The sequence below is a fragment of the Ischnura elegans genome, chromosome 11, assembly GCF_921293095.1.
Source record: "Ischnura elegans chromosome 11, ioIscEleg1.1, whole genome shotgun sequence".
In the NCBI taxonomy this organism is placed as follows: Eukaryota; Metazoa; Arthropoda; class Insecta; order Odonata; family Coenagrionidae; genus Ischnura; species Ischnura elegans.
Window position 1 is genome coordinate 4,092,270 of NC_060256.1, and position 18,688 is coordinate 4,110,957.

The following is an 18,688-nucleotide window of genomic DNA, read 5'->3' on the forward strand; positions in this document are numbered from 1 at the left end:
GTCAGAAAAGACACTGCTATTGAATTTATCTAAAAGGTTTAGTCTATTTTTCAATCTACGGTCCGACAGAGATTCCCATCCGAGTTTATCTAAGAGGCCAGTTACACTAACAATGCTATCGTAACGACCTTTCACATACCTGATAGCTCTTCCTGACTTAACTTTCCTGATAACTTTCCGTGGGGTACTTTATCAAATGCCTTTTTGAAATCAAGAAAAATCACGGCTACTGGAATGTTGTCTTCCCCGGAGACTAAAATATCGTGGGCGAAAAGCGCTAACTGAGTTTCGCACGATCTGCTTTTCCTGAATCCATGTTGAGTTCCCATTAATAAGTTTTGCGCGTCTAGGTGTTTCATTACCGAGCTGACTACGATGTGTTCAAGGACTTTGCAAGAGATGGACGTTAAAGATATCGGCCTGTAATTAGATCGCTGTTCCTTGTCTCCACTTTTAAATATTGGCGTTACATTACCGATTTTCCAGTCATTAGGTACTTCGTGTTGCTTGATGGATTTACTGAATATTAACTGCAAGTAGGGGGCAATTTCTGAGGCTAGTTCTTTATATACGCGAGAAGGGATTTCGTCTGGACCAGGTGATTTATTTGGACTAAGCTATTTCAATATATTTTCTATTCCGAGCGTACTAATGTCTATAGCTGGCATCTTATGTACACAGGGACTGTCATCGGTATCGGGTGAGTTTTCGGAAGGCTCCGTGAACACGCTCTTGAAGTAGGAATTTAATAAATTGGCTTTATCGTAACTGCGTGTCAACACATCTCCATTGTCGTTTCTCAGCGAACATACGGTAGATTGTTTACCTTGAACTTCCCTAACATATGACCAAAATGGTTTTTGGGTTATCCTGTAACTGCTCTACTAGTGTTTTTCTTTTGAAATTCGTGAACGCATTCCTGAACGCTTCCTTTGTGGCGGCTTTATTCATCCTATATTTTTTAATTATTAGCTCGCGTTCATGAGCGGATAAATCCGTGCTAACTTTTTTCATTTTAGCATGACACGCTCTCTGTCGCCTCAATGATTTTCTCTCTTCCGCGTCGTACCATCTCGGTTCGCTGCCTTCTTTTACTATTTTACTAGGGATGTAGCTGTTTATTCCCGAAGTTACGAGCGAAAGAAAAACTTTCCAAGTATTCTCTACATTTAACTTTAATACTGATTCTTGAAACTCGGGGAAAACATTTTTCAGATGACTCTTAAACCCATCAAAATCAGCTCTTTTAAAAATGAAAACTTTACGCTCTTTTTTAAAGTTTACAGCGGTATTTAGAGAAAACTTTGCAGTTACTACCCTATGGTCACTTATTCCTTCGACAGTGCCAACGTTTATTACCTGATGTGGTATATTTGTCGCTAATAAATCAAGAATATTTTCTCCTCTGTTTGGTGCGGATGCTATTGGAAACAATGAATTAGATGTAAAAGTGTGTAATAAGGCCTCGCAGATCACTTTATCCCTCCCACCAGGAATGAGGCTATAAGTCTCCCATTCTATAGAATGTACGTTGAAATCTCCACCCACAATCAAGTTTCTTTCAGGATACTTGGATGCTTCGCTGTTGATTTGATTTTGAAAATCCAACATTGACGTTATATCTGAGTTAGGTGGTCTGTAATACGAACATAATAAAATAGTTTTGAATTTTGGACATTTAATTAAACACCACACAGATTCAACGCTGGTCTCAGTTACGGTTATCGCTTGGCTGACGATTGAATTCTTTACAGCTATAAAAAACTCCGCCCCCAACTCGAATAATTCTATCTTTCCGATAAACAGTGAACGATTTTGGGAAGATCTCATTGTCTGAATCATCATCTGTTAGCCAACTTTCTGTTCCAAAAATGACGTTACACTTCGTACTATGAATTTAATGGTGGAATTCGGGAATCTTATTTCTTTAACTACGGCAATTAACCACAACCACGATTAAAACTTCGGAAGTAGTATTATTGCGATTCGGGAATAATTCTGATTTGCTTTTGTCGAATAGACTATTCACAGGCTCTATACCGCTGATAAATGGAAATGTATGTCTTATTGTCACACTATCAAAATGACTTGAGCCTTGACTGCCTTTGAACGTATTGCTCGACTGACGCTTCTCGTGCTTAAATGTAATACCTGAAACGCTGATTTTTCTTTCTACTTCTCTATTCTCATTTCTGGAAGAATTTTTGTCTGTGAAAAGTTTTGAACTAACCACTTTATTTTTCAACCCACTAATATATCTACACTCTGCCCTACTTTCTACTCTAAAAAAGACCTACAGTGCTCAAATATGCTACTCGCTACACGACTAGCCGACTCGGCCGTGTAATGGACACTCACTCTCACTCTGAACTTGGCTCACTGTGGATTACTTACGGAGTGTAAATGCGTTTCCCACATATCCCTAACATTAGTAGAGATTTTATTCAGTGGTTTTGCAATTGGTAATTTTTAACACGACTTAAATATTCAACATTAAAACGTGGTTGTCTCAGGTCTACAATGTGATATTTGTGATAATGTAATATTCCATTGTAAAATTAATACCGATGAGGTCTTAAATAAATTCTGAAAAAGAATTTTAAGTAGCAACCCTCCTTTTAGCACATTTAAACTATGTACACTTCGTCTAGTCTGAGGGTTGCTTTTGACTGATATTATTCTTGCAATTATGCCTTGACTGTGCAGCGGTGTTAAAACTATTTTGCCTACTAATCATTTGTATCGCTAAATTAATCTCAATGTTAAATTCCCGTAATTTAAGCTGATTACTAGCAAAAATCTGCTGCATAGAAATGAAGAAAGAAGAGACTCACTCGTGCTACACACCTAATATTTTTCCTTCGCACGCAACGCATTACTCACGAAAGAACTACGCTATCATCTTGAAATTTTTAGTGCATAAGGAATTGAACTTTCTCAAAGCCTTTTTGTATGTTAAATGTTATTTATTTTAGCATTTAAAATACCCTACTGAAATTACTAAATATAAGCCGTTAGACAATCCTGAAAATACTTTATCCTAATTCTTCGTATAAACTTTCGCGGGTGCTCGTCATGTCAAATAAAAACTTTTGGGCTCTGCCGCCGCGTCAATTTTTGGGTGGCCCCAACGTTTCCCGACCGATGCTGCTCGCAGATTCTCAGAAATTAACATACTCTATTCTACTTACTGTCAAAATTTCAAAAGGCGAAGGTGAGTTTTTAACGAGCAAATAGCCACGAAAATAGTTTGTCCATGCCGAAGTACCGTTTCTCCGTGCTAACATTGGTTGCTACTGCTATATTATTGAATTCACCTTTCATTTCCCTATCGTTGGGCTTTTCTAGAATTCTTTAGGTATGAATCAGGTTTTATTGGTTGAATTCAATTTTAACTTTTAGCAACTTCTCTCATACGATTTCCGTGTTTTTTTCTTTGAGCAGTATATTTCTCCAAAAGAAATGTCTTTCTGATAAAAAGAGGATTTTACGTGGGTAACCGGTTATCTCTTCTCTCTTACTTTGGCTTCTCTCTCATTATTTCTGCTTCAACTCTTCCGGATTCCCCTCTAACCACTCTCCTAATTCGTTTCTCGTAACTTGGGTCTGCTTGTCCCGCCCCTTGCCATTCTTCCTCTCTCCTTTTCCATTTCAATTTCCTCCCCTGCCCTTCCCCTCAATCCAACCTCCATTAATCTTCCATTCCAAAATTCCACTGGATCGTTTTAAAGACACATCGACCTGACAAACGAATGGCCGCAATGTGCCTGACCTGAAATTTGAGAAGAAATCTGATTTTTTTCCCTTGGCGTGATACGACAGGAATTTGGCTGAATCTTAAAGAATCCCAGCATCAAAATCATCAAATTGGATATAGTCTGAATTTTTTTGCCATTTCGAACCGCCCTCATATTTATGCACTTCTTTATTTGTAGTTTGCTCTGAATGAAAGATCTAGCTAATATTGAGTGAAGGCTAGAAAACATACTATCTTAGTTAGGAATGTGTCGGGAAAAGTGGTTTTTTCTGTGTGGGTTTCTCAATGGTAGGCGCTTAAACCGCAGAATCACTAGATTTCCAGCTCGGGAAGCGTAATGCATGAGCTTCGCAATGTATTGAGGAAATCACCCTATTTTTCTCTTAACTGCAGTCCTATACTTAGTGCGGGAGCCGATAGCTGCTGTGAGTCCACGTGCTATGCTTGAATTGCTTTTTCAATCAAAAACAAGTCTTTCAGAGTGACATAGGAAAGGTTATCTTAGAACGTCACTACGTTCAAATGTTCGACGGAAACGATAAATTAAGAGATATTATTCCGAACGTAGAAGCATAGGAAATTGTTTCTCCCCCGAACAATAATGCACGTGAACAAAAGCACATTTCCTTTTTTCTCATTTGTTTGTGAGGGCTGGTGTGATGAATTCCCCGCGACGGGCCTCTTCTGGCGTCTTAAAGGGCAGTGTGTACACATAGCTGAATTGTTCCTCAAAGCGAAATTTAGAAAACTTGCACTGGAATACATGAAAAGGTCTGGGGAGTTGTAAATGGAAATTTTGTCTGAGTCCTGGTGATATGATGAAGATTAAGCGAGGGATGCAATATGTTATACTGCCGGTCAGTGAGGTACGTTACGATGATAATAATATGGAACATTGCCGGGAAATCGGATTTCTTTGTTTTCGCAATAAGCCCCCCATCTAGCTCTGGTTTCTAGAACTGCTGCGTGACGCGCGACTCCTTCATTGCTTTTACGGGAGCAACGTATTCTAGCCCCGCGGCACACTATCGCACTATCTATCACACTAACGCATCCGCGTCCCACAGCACTTGTCTGCAACGTCTGGTACGACGCGACTGCATGGCGTGGTGCCTCAAAATGTAGCTTGCGTCTTCGCGCAGTGACTTTGACGGATCCTTGCAAACCCCTCCCCTGGATCCCTGCGCTGGAGCACTGCGCATCCCATCGCGCAGCCACGGATGCGTGGTTGTTGAAAGCCGCCGCTAATGACTCATGCTGGCTGATGTGTTTTTGTGTCGTGCGTTAAATCCCCCCCGTTTTGTATTAAGGCGGTATAATTTGATGCTGGTCTTGTCGAATGAGAGCAAAGCGTCCGAGATTCGCTCCCCCCACACTAGTGATTTGGCCGCAAGTACTTACCGCAGGCACTGCGCGTGAATTACGGCATTGCACCGCTCGGTGCAATATGGAGTGTTATTTCTGCGGTCACAAGAGCTACTGCGTGGTCTGCAGACTAATTACTCCCGCTTCACCCTCGGAATTAATTCACCAAATCTCTCTCTGCACCGGGAGATAACGGGATAGTTTTATCCTGGCGTCGGATTGAAAATTGCTTCGAAACTATTTGATTAGATTGCTTAGGGGAATATTAATTGGGAATTATAATTAAGGAGTTAGGCTAAGGGAACACTTTGGGGGAAAGGGAAGTCTATCCTCAAGGCATCAACGGTCGGTATTGCGGTGTAATTATCCATACACCGTATAAACGATGCTCCTATTCAGTGTGGTAACGTCGAGTTCATTTGAATCTGAGACTAATAGGTGCTCTAGACAATATTTTTCCAACCCTATGTTGGTGGTATACATGGCATTGCTGTAATGTAAAGGCGTACTTCTAATAACACTATTAATAAATTAAATTCATGTTTACGGCACACAGAGTTCGGAATTAATGTGATGGACGCCATGGCGACCTCGGCGCCGACTGTTAAAATTAGTATAGCTGTAATTTACACCGACGTTTTCTCCAGATAATTTCAGGACGAATAAGTTGGTATACAATGTTGTTTTAAAGCTTTCGGCGGCGTTTTTGCATGTATTTCATGAATTCCGCCTTAAAAAAAGATCAAAAAGGGAGACATAGGATAAATTTCTAGAACAGTGTATTAAAAGTATGCTTGATCGTCATTTTGTCTGTTTTGCGATGAATGAGTGAGTGAAAAGGTTCGAGATATGATGCTATAATATGGTGACGTGACATAATCTGGTATCAAGGTATAATGAAAATTTTCTTTGAGTTCAAGATGGTATCTCAAAGGCCTAGTAGGAACTCTATTATTTTGAAATTTAATCCGGCATCGGTGACAAAGAGCTGACGAAGAAAGTTAGGAAGGTCAAAAAAGGATATTATTTCGGTGGTTGCGTATTAGACATTCGATTCGGTAAGGATTTGAGAACTTCAAATTGCAGTGTTGGTTAAGCAAGTAAGTTTTATGGTGAGGTATTAATAGTGATTATGGTTTTGCGATCAAGATGTAAATTTAAATAAATGATTTTTAACAGGAAAAAACCTTACCATTGCGTAAAATGTTTGCCGTAAAATCAAGTCTTTTATTTTTACATATATCTCTTATTTAATGTTGAACCAACGAGAAAAAAAACAAATAAATTACCTCAGGCTACTTGAAAATGTATATAGGAGGATGCGCAAGATGCATCTCATTCCTTGATTATGAGTTGTGAGTAGATACATTGGTATAAATGAAAGAAATGCAAATACAACTCGTCAGAATATGGCTCAATGAATGCATTTATTGCCTCTCACGTGAATGAAAAAGAATAGTTTGAGTCCAAATAGTCATATTTGTCCCCATAATATATCTTCAAGTTATCGGTTCCACCCTCCGAGTTCAACCCTGGAGTTCTCAAAGACCTGACGGTACTTCTGTTGGTTGGATATTTGGTCATGAATCCGTGGAGATTAGCATACGAAAAAGTTATATCGAAGCAGGTTATCGCCATAGCGGGTTAATATTTGACGTGGGAGTAATTAGAGCCTATTACAGTTGAAGGAATTCCGGAAATCAGGATTCTGTTATCTGGCGCGCTCCTTGGCGACTACAACTTCATTTCCTGATGGGTTTATCTGCGCGCGGAATCTATTCCTTGGGAGTCCTCGCCTTCGATTATGAAACAGACTTGAAAGTTACAAACGGAGTGGAATTGAGCTAGCGTAGGTATTCGATAGCCTCGTTACGTCATCTTGTTTGAAGTTTTCCACATTATATACGTTGTAACAAGTATTTAAAGAACTTCATCGCCTCCTACGGAGCCCTATTACATAAATTTCAATGCAAAAACTTTAAAAAATAATGTGATGTTAAAATTACTTATAATCAATTTTAGTTATGTGAGAAAATATTTATAGAGACCCACATTTAATGGTCGACGCAATGTTTTAGCATAAAAATGTATCACTATCATAATGCAATTACTAAAAATAAATTTTTGCCAAAAATTTTGTGTCTTTCCACATTTTTGTGCATAGGTATAAATCACTTAATAGCATTTTTTGCCCGTGAAAGCTATCACTGTGAATCTTAAACCATTATTATGATAACAATTAATTTCTAATTTTTATTCTATTATCGTAAATTAAAATGAAATAAAGTAGCATAAAATAGGTATCATAAGAGGGAATGTATTTCTATGTTTTATGGCCACCTTAAAATCAGATGTCTATGTTTTCTGCAATCGATGTGATTTATAGATGTTCGTGTTTTGCGTAGATTTTACACTTTATTATAACTCTTGTAGGCTATGCTTGTCAAATTAACCCACATTTGAACAAGATATTACTTACTAGTTGTTAATAATCTCAATATAAGTGTTTCGCAAATAGGGAATTGTATTTTATCTTTTGACCCTCTCTACAGCCGCTCATATTTTGACAAAGAGTGCCATTTGGCTTTTGTTGGATGAGATTTAAGGGAAGGAAAATTTTTTACGATACGGAAGGGAGTAGTAATGGAAGGAAGGTGTAAAATCAGTCAGTTTCTATTATTTGCAATGATTGTTTTAATCAATTTCACTTAATAATTGGACAAAAATATCCAACTTATCTCGTTATTGCCACTAATAGCACTTGTAGAATATTTAGCTCTGGATACATACTCGCCTTCGATTACTGCGATGTTAGTTTTAACTAAATTTTCACATCACCGAAAAAGCTTGCATGAGTCAGGATTGGCATCAATAACCTGCGGTTGAAGTGGAGTTCATCGTTCTTAGTCTCTGTCGCTGTGAGCGATTACAGGAGAGGATAAAAAAGAAAGGCATTTTATTAATTTCCAAAGGGAGTGCCTCACGTCAGTTGGGAATCGCCATCAATCATAGGCTCAGTGCAGGAGGGTTTGATGGAAGTCTCGCGCCTAACGAGACGGGTCTCGTTTCTTTTCTGGAGGGCCGAGCGGAGAAATCATGTGTCAACCAGCGGTCGTTAATTCGAGCGGCTTGACGTCCTTTCACAGTGTGTGATGGGCATGCGTTTGAGAATGTGCTGATTGCGGACGGTGAGCTCACTATTTGGATGTGTGCCGCTATTATTTCATGTACGCTGCGATACACCAACTAAGGCTGTAGTCGCCGAATTTTTGTATGTCCCTACTGACCACTACGGAGTCTTTTTTTAATTATTTACATATAAATCAAAATTCAATGGCATCAATTAAAAAAAGCCTATGACATCAATTCTTAGGCTAATCAATCTTTTCTCATTTTTAAATTTTGCTCAAACCGATGTGTGCTGTACGTTGTGTCCAATCATAAATATCCTTTAGACTGTGAAAGACGTGTATGATAGTGCGGACCGTTATCATAATCACTCACGCAAGAATTATGCCATTCCTTTCTTGAGATGTTTATTTACACCGGCATACTTACCAGCAAGGTACCTCCACAGACGTGTGGCAAGACTAACCAAAGAATGATCGTTTTGGTTAAGACCTATTTTCTAAATATGTCACCCCGAAGTCTTTTAGCTGCATTTGGATCGAATTAACGCTCACATTTGAAGATCGATATCAGTTTTGGTCCGAGCCCAAACATGAGATTTTACATTTTTTCATTAAATTGCAGCTTGATCACTCTTTTAAAAACGCAACACGGACCTCCTGCGAAAGTTACGTTCAACTTCACCATATTTCGGTTTTAAGTGAATTTTTTACAAATATTTTCCATCTGTACAAGACAATGGAAATTTTCTCGCTTATACTGTACATATTCACGTGCCTGAAGATACCAATAGTGTTCGTAAGATGCCTTGAAAAGAAAATTTCATCGGATACAATTAAAACATTTTGGAAATCTTTTCATGATTTCTGTAAATATTTTCTTCTTCCGGGTAATCAATTTGAATCCGTTTGTTTATCGTCCAGGGAAAAATCTCAAATGAGCCACTTTCCCCATTTGCCTTCGACTTGAGAGTTTCAGTGCAGATCAGACCCAGGCGACGATGCATTCTTACGGTGTTTCTAGTTCCACAAAGGCAGTGTGAGGCATCATTATTAGCAGTGATCATTTTTATTAATCGAACTGCTGCGGAATAAATTTTAACTAGTTACAGTAATTAAAAATTATTTACAGCTATTCGACACTCAGCGAATGTAAGCAGTTGATTTTACTAACTATATTAAGATACATTGCAAAATTTATTTTTCATTGGAACTGAAAAGTGGAAAGTAGCATCGCACAATGGCCCAACATTTCACGTTTAGGTTTTTCAGGTCGAAGGCTACAATGTTCAATGCCACAGACGTAGCGCGCATTAGCTTCTACGGCTAACATCAGATTATTTCTCCTGATCTCTTTAATATTCATTACGATACGACAGCTAGCATATGAAATAAATGATGATGCATTTATATTATTCCAGCGTCAATTATATAGCAAACTCGCACGAACACATATAGTCTCTTATATTACAAATTTAACCCTCATATGGATTTACAAAATTAGTTACGTCGTTGGATTTTCGGCGCCGCAGCGGCGCCGCGTCATTTTTTGCTATTATCTTTCAAAGTTAGCCAGAATTTACAAGTTTTCCGATTGATAATGGTAAATACATCTATTATCTTTATTTCTTACCGTGTTTCGCTAGATTTAAACCCTTATTGTAGAAGTTATAACAAAAAATCTTGAACGCTGCATTCTTTTCCATTTCTTGCCGTAATGCTCTTTATTTCAGTTCCCTTTGTTTGTTATTTTTGAATGAAAGTTTTAATTTCATGTGTTATTGTTGTTTGAAATATTTTTCTGATATGCAGAGCTCGACAAACTCCGCTTTTTAATGTTTATATTGTTTATAATATTATGTATCTAAATACTAAAAATGATGACCGAATAAAATTCGTTTATGCCTATATTACATAATTTTGCTTCACTACGTCCACCCATTTGTTATATATTTGCAGTGTATATAGAAGGATAAGTTATTAAACGTTAATAATGGAACAGATGTAGGTTAAGTGAGAAGAGACGAGTGTTACTTTCGTGATTTTTACTAGATTCTGGCGATCAAGACAAATCTTACGAATATTCTGGGAGCTTATGTCCTGCATTAAAAAATCAAGTCTTATGGGTTTTGAAATATAAATAATATGGGATGACAAGCGACGTGTCAAAGAACCCTACGCTTCTTTGGAGTTGAAGCTAGAAGAGTCGGTACTCTTTTCCTACCACGGAGCCCTATTCCCCCACTGGGGACGTGTAGCCCAAGGAAAAGGTTTCCTTAGATATGGACGGGTAAATGTTTTGCGTGGGAGTGCATCAGATTAGGTTTTACTCCTGGATTGGTGGGAAATCCAAAAAAAATAAATTCTTAGAAGTATGTGTTATTGGTGGTAGGGGAGAAGGAGCAGCTGCCTTTTTTTCGTCCAGCTCTGCGTGAGAAACCGATGAAAGAATGCTTTGGGGTGACAAAAATACCCTCACTTTGGAAGGACTTCCCTTACATTTTCTTTCCGTTTTCTTTCTTAGCGTTTCACTGACACAAACATTGAGACTGTCCATACCTTCCCACTAAGCTCCCTTATTCGTCATTCACCACCTTCTTCCCCCCACCCACAGAACTTGATTGAACTTCTCTCCACCCTAATGACCCACCGAGCTAGACCTTCTCGGAATGAAGGGAGGGCCACCGCGGGGCGTTTTGACAAGGCTTTTGTTCCCTGTCCCTCATACAGCGATGGAAGGAAGAAGAAAAAGCATGCTTTTGTATCTAATTGCCTCCTTGCACTCCCAACCTTTTCCGCAATAAGGATTTTCTACTCCTACCTGTCCTAACGATCTGGGTATTCCCCGATCCTTGGCAGTCGACATACTACCACCACTTCACCTCAAAACAACCTCTTGGCATTCCTTCTCCTTTCTCCTCCTCACTCACCCCTTTACGTTAGTAACACCCCCAATGCATAAAACATCTGTGCATTTCAGTACACAAAGAAACGAGAAATATGTTCACAAATTTTCACCTCACGGTAAATTGTCTTTTCACCTATTCATAATGAAACGATTTTTACCATGTGAAGTCTAAACTCATCGTCAGGAAAGAGAAATTATTTTCTATCACACAATTAGTTGGGTAGTTATCTGGATTTCACCCCAATGGTAAACTGTCACGTCATCAGTAACTGTATTAACGCTTGCAATTTTGTATAGACTATCTTAGACGCAAAGGGATTTTTTTTCAAATGAAAGGTACAAGACATATAACAATAACTGTGCGATGTGTTCTTCACGGTAGTCGGTGAAATTTCTGAATCTCCTGGCAAGTTACAGTTACTCATTCAGCGAGAAATATTCACACAACGGTGAGGAAGCATTATTCTACGAATTCGGATAATGCATTGTGTTAAATTTTTCTTAGAATTGCGGCTTGGAGTAATTCTAAACAGAGTCACCCTAGGATGTACCCAAAGGCGACTATCACCACGGCATGCCGTCTCCGCGCCCACGTACCTGCCGCGGCAGGTACGTGGGCGCGGAGCGGAGAAGGTGCCCAAGCAAAACTAAGTCGGAAGCCACGGAAAAAACAAGGAAAACTTGGCTAGCCATGAGTTTCTATGAATAATTCTTGCGAAAAGATGAAGTTTTGTCAATGAACATTACAAGGAAGCAAACATAATGATTCTTAGCTAAAAGAGGAAGCACAATTGGTATTGTAATATTTTCCTTTTGTTAAACAATTTCACTTGGTTTATAAGTTAAAAAAATAAATAATAGGATTATAAATGTATTATTGCATTTCATATCAAACATAATTGCTTTGACATTAGCGTTGAGAGTGCAGACCCTGACGTAGCGACGAGGAAATTCTCGGCCCAAGCAAAACTAAGTCGGAGGCCCATGAAAAAACAACTTTGACTAGCCATGAGTTTTTATGAATAATTCTCGTAAAAAGATGAAGTTTTGTCAATGAACATCATAACGAGGCAAATAGATTGATTCTTAGCTAAAATAGAAAGCAAAATTGGTATGGTAATATTTTCCTTTTGTTTAACAATTTTATTTTGTTTATAATGTTTAGAAATATAAATAATATGATTATAAATATATTATAGCATTACATACGAAGCATAATTGCTTTGACATTAACATTGAGAGTGCAGTCAACGACGTAGCGACGAGGAAATACTGAGCGCCGCAGCGGCGCCGAAAATCCAACGACGTAACTTTTTCCATTAGAGGCCAATAAAATGTAAACTATAGACACTACGCTAACAAAATTTTATATTTAGACGCACAAAGCAGAAAAAATAGACTACTGAAAATTTCAAAATGATTCATTGGAATGGAAAATTTTTACACCACTTTTAAAACCACGAGCGCCGCTAAGGCGCAGCGAATCCATATGAGGGTTAAACGTGGGACCATGGGTTAAGGAGAATGGTTGATTTTCAAATCATTTTCGTCCAAACAAAAACTAAAGTTGAGATTTTTAGCGTCTGAAGCTACTTTGGAGAAAACCGGAAACTCTATGGATATAATTGAATCTCAGTTCAACTTTCAACTTTCAACAAAATCCCTGCTGGGGCTGAAATAGCCTCAAACCTTTGACTCTGGAACTATTCTTTCTTGGATATGAAAGGACTCAGTTCCTCATTGCTATGCATAGACTTCCCCAATTCATTTGCCTCTTTTTCACCGTAAAGCATTTTTAGCCCTCCCGTCTTATTAGCTTATTTAATCAACGATCAATTTTAAAGTAGTTTCGCTGTGGTAGGATAGGGCGTTTTTTTTATATGTGTCTACTGTGTGTTGAAGTGAAAACATGTGGATGTAGCGTAGCGTACCTGTTCTACGTTGTTTAGTGTCAAGTATTTAATAGTAGTCCACAAGCTTAGTCCAAAATTTCACTTGGGATGAGTATTATACATTTTACACTCTTGGTAGTTAGAACTAAGCAGCTGCTTTCGTCGTTTTTAAGATTTTGACCAGGTTTTTTCAGATTTCAACTCACTGTACCTTCCTGATATCCGCCCTTCTTTAGATTAATCTGGGGAAACTCTTAGCTCTGTTACACGAAATAGTCTTTGGTTTGTAACGCTAAGCAAATGAAAAAAATTCAAAAATAGTTGTTTATATTTAAAATAACCATAATGTATGATCATTAAGCCATTTGCATTTTTTTATGTATTGAATAGATTTTTAGACGCAAAAAAATTTTGGGAACGATTTATTACCACTCTCACGTGATATTTACATGAAAAAAATCACCGAATCTCTTTACATTCCGTTTTTTCGTAAATATACATACGCGAGAATTTCGACGAAAAATTGAGCTCAATTTTGTCTCAAAGCTTAACTTTGGCGATTGTAGCAATAAGGAAAAAATTGGGTTGAGTGGCTAATAGTATTAAATTGGCACGCTCGTGGGTTATATTGGGTTGAGCTCGGCCATAAGCAATCCATCTCAAACATATAGTTGAATACTTGAATTATTTAACGAATGAAAACATTATAAATAAATCATAACATAGCTATCGCTAATGAAATGAAAAACTTTATTTTATTCCAACAAAATAGGTTTTTCATGCCACTAACGATAAAATGGACTTCCAAAATGTTCAGCCTGAAACGATAGAGATTGTAACGTTTAGATTCTGAAAATAAGTAATGATAAAAGTATGTGTATAACTACTTGCATATATCTGTACTGTCATCCATTTACATTTATCTAAACATTTAGTTATAGATTTTGAAACGCAAATAATCCATTACCGTATGAAGTTTGCCCACATGTCCGCATCACTAAATATCTCCATCAAAGATATTAGATGGAGAAATAAGGGTCTAACTTTATGGTCGGAAGGGAAAGATTTGGTGAAAGGGAAAGGTAATTACCGGTGGGTCGTAGTCTTCTCCATGGGCCAAGAGATTGGGGGTGGGAGGGGCGGAAGCAAGGAAGTGTGGGAGGGGAGGGGAGGGGAAATTCGATCATAGCGCTGAATTATGCATCCCGCACGGGGATCGATTTCGAAATGGCAGCGCCTCTAAGGATGGGCTGCCATGAGGTTGGAAGTGCGGCCTGCCTTCTCCACACAAGAGGGACCGAATTCCTTCCGAAGGATTATGCATGCGGCAGGAAAAATGCATGCATTTAATCTTTCCCAACAGGATCTTTGGGCTCCCTTAGGCTTTGTATGGGTACCTACCTACTCCGGGGAAAAAAGGGGAATTCGTTTGCACAGCGTTTCCCATTGTCCCAGCTGTATCACCTGCAGCTCGGCGTGGAATAGATAATAGTTGCATTATTCATGCGCGTGGTCGCGGATCGTCCGTGAATTTCCATGGCGCCTGCTTTTTTTGCTGCGTTTAATTCCGAAAGTGATTTGGAGAGACGAGTTGTTTTCAGATTAACAAGTGGCCATGCATACCAAATGGTGAATCGTGAATCATTGAGTTAGTTTGCTGTTTCAACCTTGCGAAATAATCTCTACTGGGTTGCCATTCCATCGCCATTAGCTAAAAAAACTTTCGCCTACTCACTCATGTAGTGTTGCTGGAAGTGGATGAATATCGAAAGTTAGTTTATTTTTGGTTGGATAACTAACTGAGTTTGTGAATTTTGAGTATCGAAAGATTTCCTTGGTATTTTGTGTCGAATTAAACATAAAATTACAAAAGAACTCAACGCGTAATGCATGTTTTATAGTTCTGCGATTTTAATATATACTTCTTCGTCTTCCATCAATGTCTTCGAATCACCGAGGAAACTCGAACAAAGTATGGCGATGAACTTACTAAAAGCATCCCACTGCCTTCCTTCCCCACCGAATAAGACATCTTTTTCCCGTTTTAAAACTTACAGCAAAAAAGTGTTTTTTTCACATAAAACGCCTTAATTCACATTTTGTGCCCTATCTTGTATAAATTTTTTACTTTTGAAAGGCAAATCCGCTGAGTACCTAATTAAAGCTATTCCCGAGAATTATAAAGAATAAAGAATAAAGAAATATTTATTGTTCTTGGACCTTTATGGTCCACTAAGAACATACAAGGGCTTACATTCATATTAGAGCTCAGTGCACAGAAGAATAAGATACATGCAAAAAAAATAGAAAATAAATTGTAACTGAATATAGTGGCATATTGGTACAATTACATTTTTTCTTGTAATAGCATTTTAGTGAACATTAGATTTTTAAAAGACATCAGTGATTTTGCGGTTTTGATTGGTTCAGGAATACCATTCCATAGCCTTGACCCAACAACTGAAAATGAATTATCAAATGCAGTGGTTCGATGTTGAGGAACAATTAAAAAATCAGCTGATAATCTAGTTACAACATTGCGATATTTCTCTTTACTCTGAAAAAATTGCATAATGTATTCTGGCTGTTTGCAATTAAAAAGTTTGTATAAAAAAGAGGCAAGCATGTATTGCCTCCTTGTTTTTGCTTTAAGCCATTCTAATTTAGAGAAATAAGGGGATATATGTTCATCTTTTTTAAGATCATAAATGAACCTAACACACATATTTAATTGCCGTTGAATCAGGGTGTTAATCTTTTCGGTTAGGTCATTATATACAAGGCAGCAGTAATCAATATGGGGGAATATTAACGAGGATACAAGTTGCTTGCGTGTATGAGAGGGCATAAGGTTTTTATGAATTTTTAGCTGAAACAAGATCATGTTGATCTTATTACTGATGGCTTTAACATGGTTTTGCCAAGACAAATTAGGCATCAATAAGACTCCAAGATTTTTAACGGAGTTTGCATATGATATTTCGGCATCACCAACAAAAATCTTGGGCAGAACATCAAAGTCGACATGTTTGAGTAGTTTTGAGGTACCAAATAACATAGATTTTGTTTTCCTAGGGTTAAGCACAAAGTTATTGTCTGCAGCCCATGAAGTGATGGCCTGAACGTCCTGATTTACTTTGGAAATAGCATCATTCAGCTCATACAAATGACAGTAAAAATAAATCTGTAGGTCGTCGGCATATAAGAGATATTTACAGTTTAGAATACACCTGGGCAGATCAAGGACATACAGGGAAAATAGGAGAGGACCAAGAACTGACCCTTGGGGGACCCCGCAATGGACAGTAGTCCATTGCGATGTATTCCCATTCGCGTCCTTGACTGCCTGTTGACGATCTTTTAGATAGGAGTAAAACCAGTTAAGTGAGGAACAGGAAAAATTAAGGTTTTTCAAATTGTGGAGAAGTTTGGCGTGATTAACAAGACCAAAAGCATTGGTGAAATCAAATAGTACCAGAATTGTAACCATCCGTTTATCAATTCCTTGACGTATATCATCCGTTAATTTGAGTAGCGCTGTTTGCGTAGAGAAGTTTTTCCGAAATCCAGATTGATATGGATCATGCAAGTTGCATTGGTCCAGATAATTCGTTACCTGCTGAAAAACAATTTTTTCTAAGCATTTAGAAAGAGAGCACAGAATAGAGATTGGCCGATAATCACTGGGAGAAGTTGGTTTTTTAACTTTTTGTATTGGTGTGATTAGTGAATATTTCCATGTACTGATGTATTATAATTTACAAGTATTAGTTATTACTTGAAAATATTGGGAATAGGTGTCTGTAAAATCACATCTCACACTAGGCTCAAATATGCCCATCGTGGAGACTCATCGTGAAGAAGCTAATGAAATTTTTTCATTATTTTTCCATTTTATTTTACATTTGAAGGTAATCAAATTATCATAACTAGATTCAGGGTACTAAATTAATTCCATACTCAATGTGATACACCATCTATGAAGTTATTGAAAGAAAAACGATTAATAAAACATTTTCAGCGTTTAAAACATTTATTTTTGTTACATTTTTTACATATCTAACCTCGTCTATCCCAAAAAAGTTCCTAGTTTCCCTGGAATATTTCCGCGCTGAGTGAGAAAGTTGCAATATGATTGACGCAGATGAAGAAACAGAGAACCAGGTTGAAAAAACTTCCGGCGCACGAAAAGCAATTTCTATACAATATATGGCATCACATTTCAGTGTAACTGTGGTTGTATTGCGGAGTCAGTGTGCTTGTTTTGAAGGAGGCGAGTCAAAGAGAACGGTTTTGCACGCGATGTGGTTGTCGCGTGCACGAAGGAGTTTATCATGTTGACCCGTGGGAACATCACCCCAGCCATTTGTTTTAGATTTCTGCAGCATGTCTGTGAGGAAGTGATTTTCGCTAATCGCTCCACCAGCACACTCGTTTTCATCCTCATTAAGTATAGCTGTATGTCAACATGGAAAATCTGCTACCGCCAAATTGATGTCCTCGCGCACTCAAATATTCCTAATTTTGTCTCACAAGTATGTATCTAATGGAAAATTTTGTGAATCGATATCTGAGGATCCTTCTGAATCCGCTAGTATTCACTAGTAGTAAAATGGATATTCTTGCTAATATTAATGCATATAAATTCAAAGGAATTTTGCTTCACACCTGAATTTGACATATTTAAAACAATACGTTATTTAGCTAGTCTGTTTACATAGTCGTGGATGATAATTAGTTAACAGTTAAAATCAGTTAATCAATTAGGAAAAACTAAAATACGGCATTGACCACAGGCGACTGGACGCGCATTTTTAAGAAAACAAATGGCTAGCAAAAACCGCTTGATGAAATATTTTTTAAATTATGTTTCACTCTCATTGATGTATTATTCCTCGTCGCAAAAAACGGTAAACTATCCACGACCACAATTAATTACCAGAATATTATTTATTTTGAACATGTTGGCTGGACTTTCGGCGCTCGAAATTTTGGTGCAGACTTAAGAAGAGGCATAAAATCTTGCTCACCATGGCTTTGACTTTCTTTTATAAAAATGTATAGCTTAAATTAATCAAGATGACTTTTGTGCATCATCGCAGAGGTTTCTAAAGGCTTAATTCGGAATGTATGACTTTACATATGGTCATGATTGACGTGTTGGTAACAATGACTTGTAGTTTATTTTATTTTTTGATGAGATTCAATTGATTTTTTTGGTTTAATGAGCCGTGACTCAAATTGAAATTAAAGGCAATACCTTTTGTTCCTGGCAATATTTCCAGTGAAACACTCAGGAGACAGCTTCATAGCTAATAATTGCCTCTTCTTACATCGCAAGCGATACCTACTTGGACTTGGATTCGTTGTCGTTATTACTGCCTTCACTTGAAGACGTCAACAATGTAGCTGCCGAAACTGTGGTGAATATTTGTCAACATACGCGGGCGGAGCACAGAATCACTTAGATCAAGTATTTATCACCGCAAAAACCTGCGTCAGAACAGAGGGAAAAAAGTACAAAACATCGAGTTTGAACTTAAATTGTTACGTGATTATATTATCTTCAACATCCAAAGTTATTTTGGCACAAAAATATGGCGGGTGGAATTGAATTATAATTGAAATAAGTATTATG

The 18,688-nt window shown here is 37.8% G+C and overlaps 1 protein-coding gene across 2 annotated transcripts in view; it reads left to right on the forward strand.

Annotated features, from left to right (window-relative positions):
* Positions 1 to 18,688, forward strand: part of LOC124168463 (B-cell lymphoma/leukemia 11A-like) — an 888,367-nt gene that overhangs the window by 157,300 nt on the left and 712,379 nt on the right. The window lies entirely within an intron of this gene.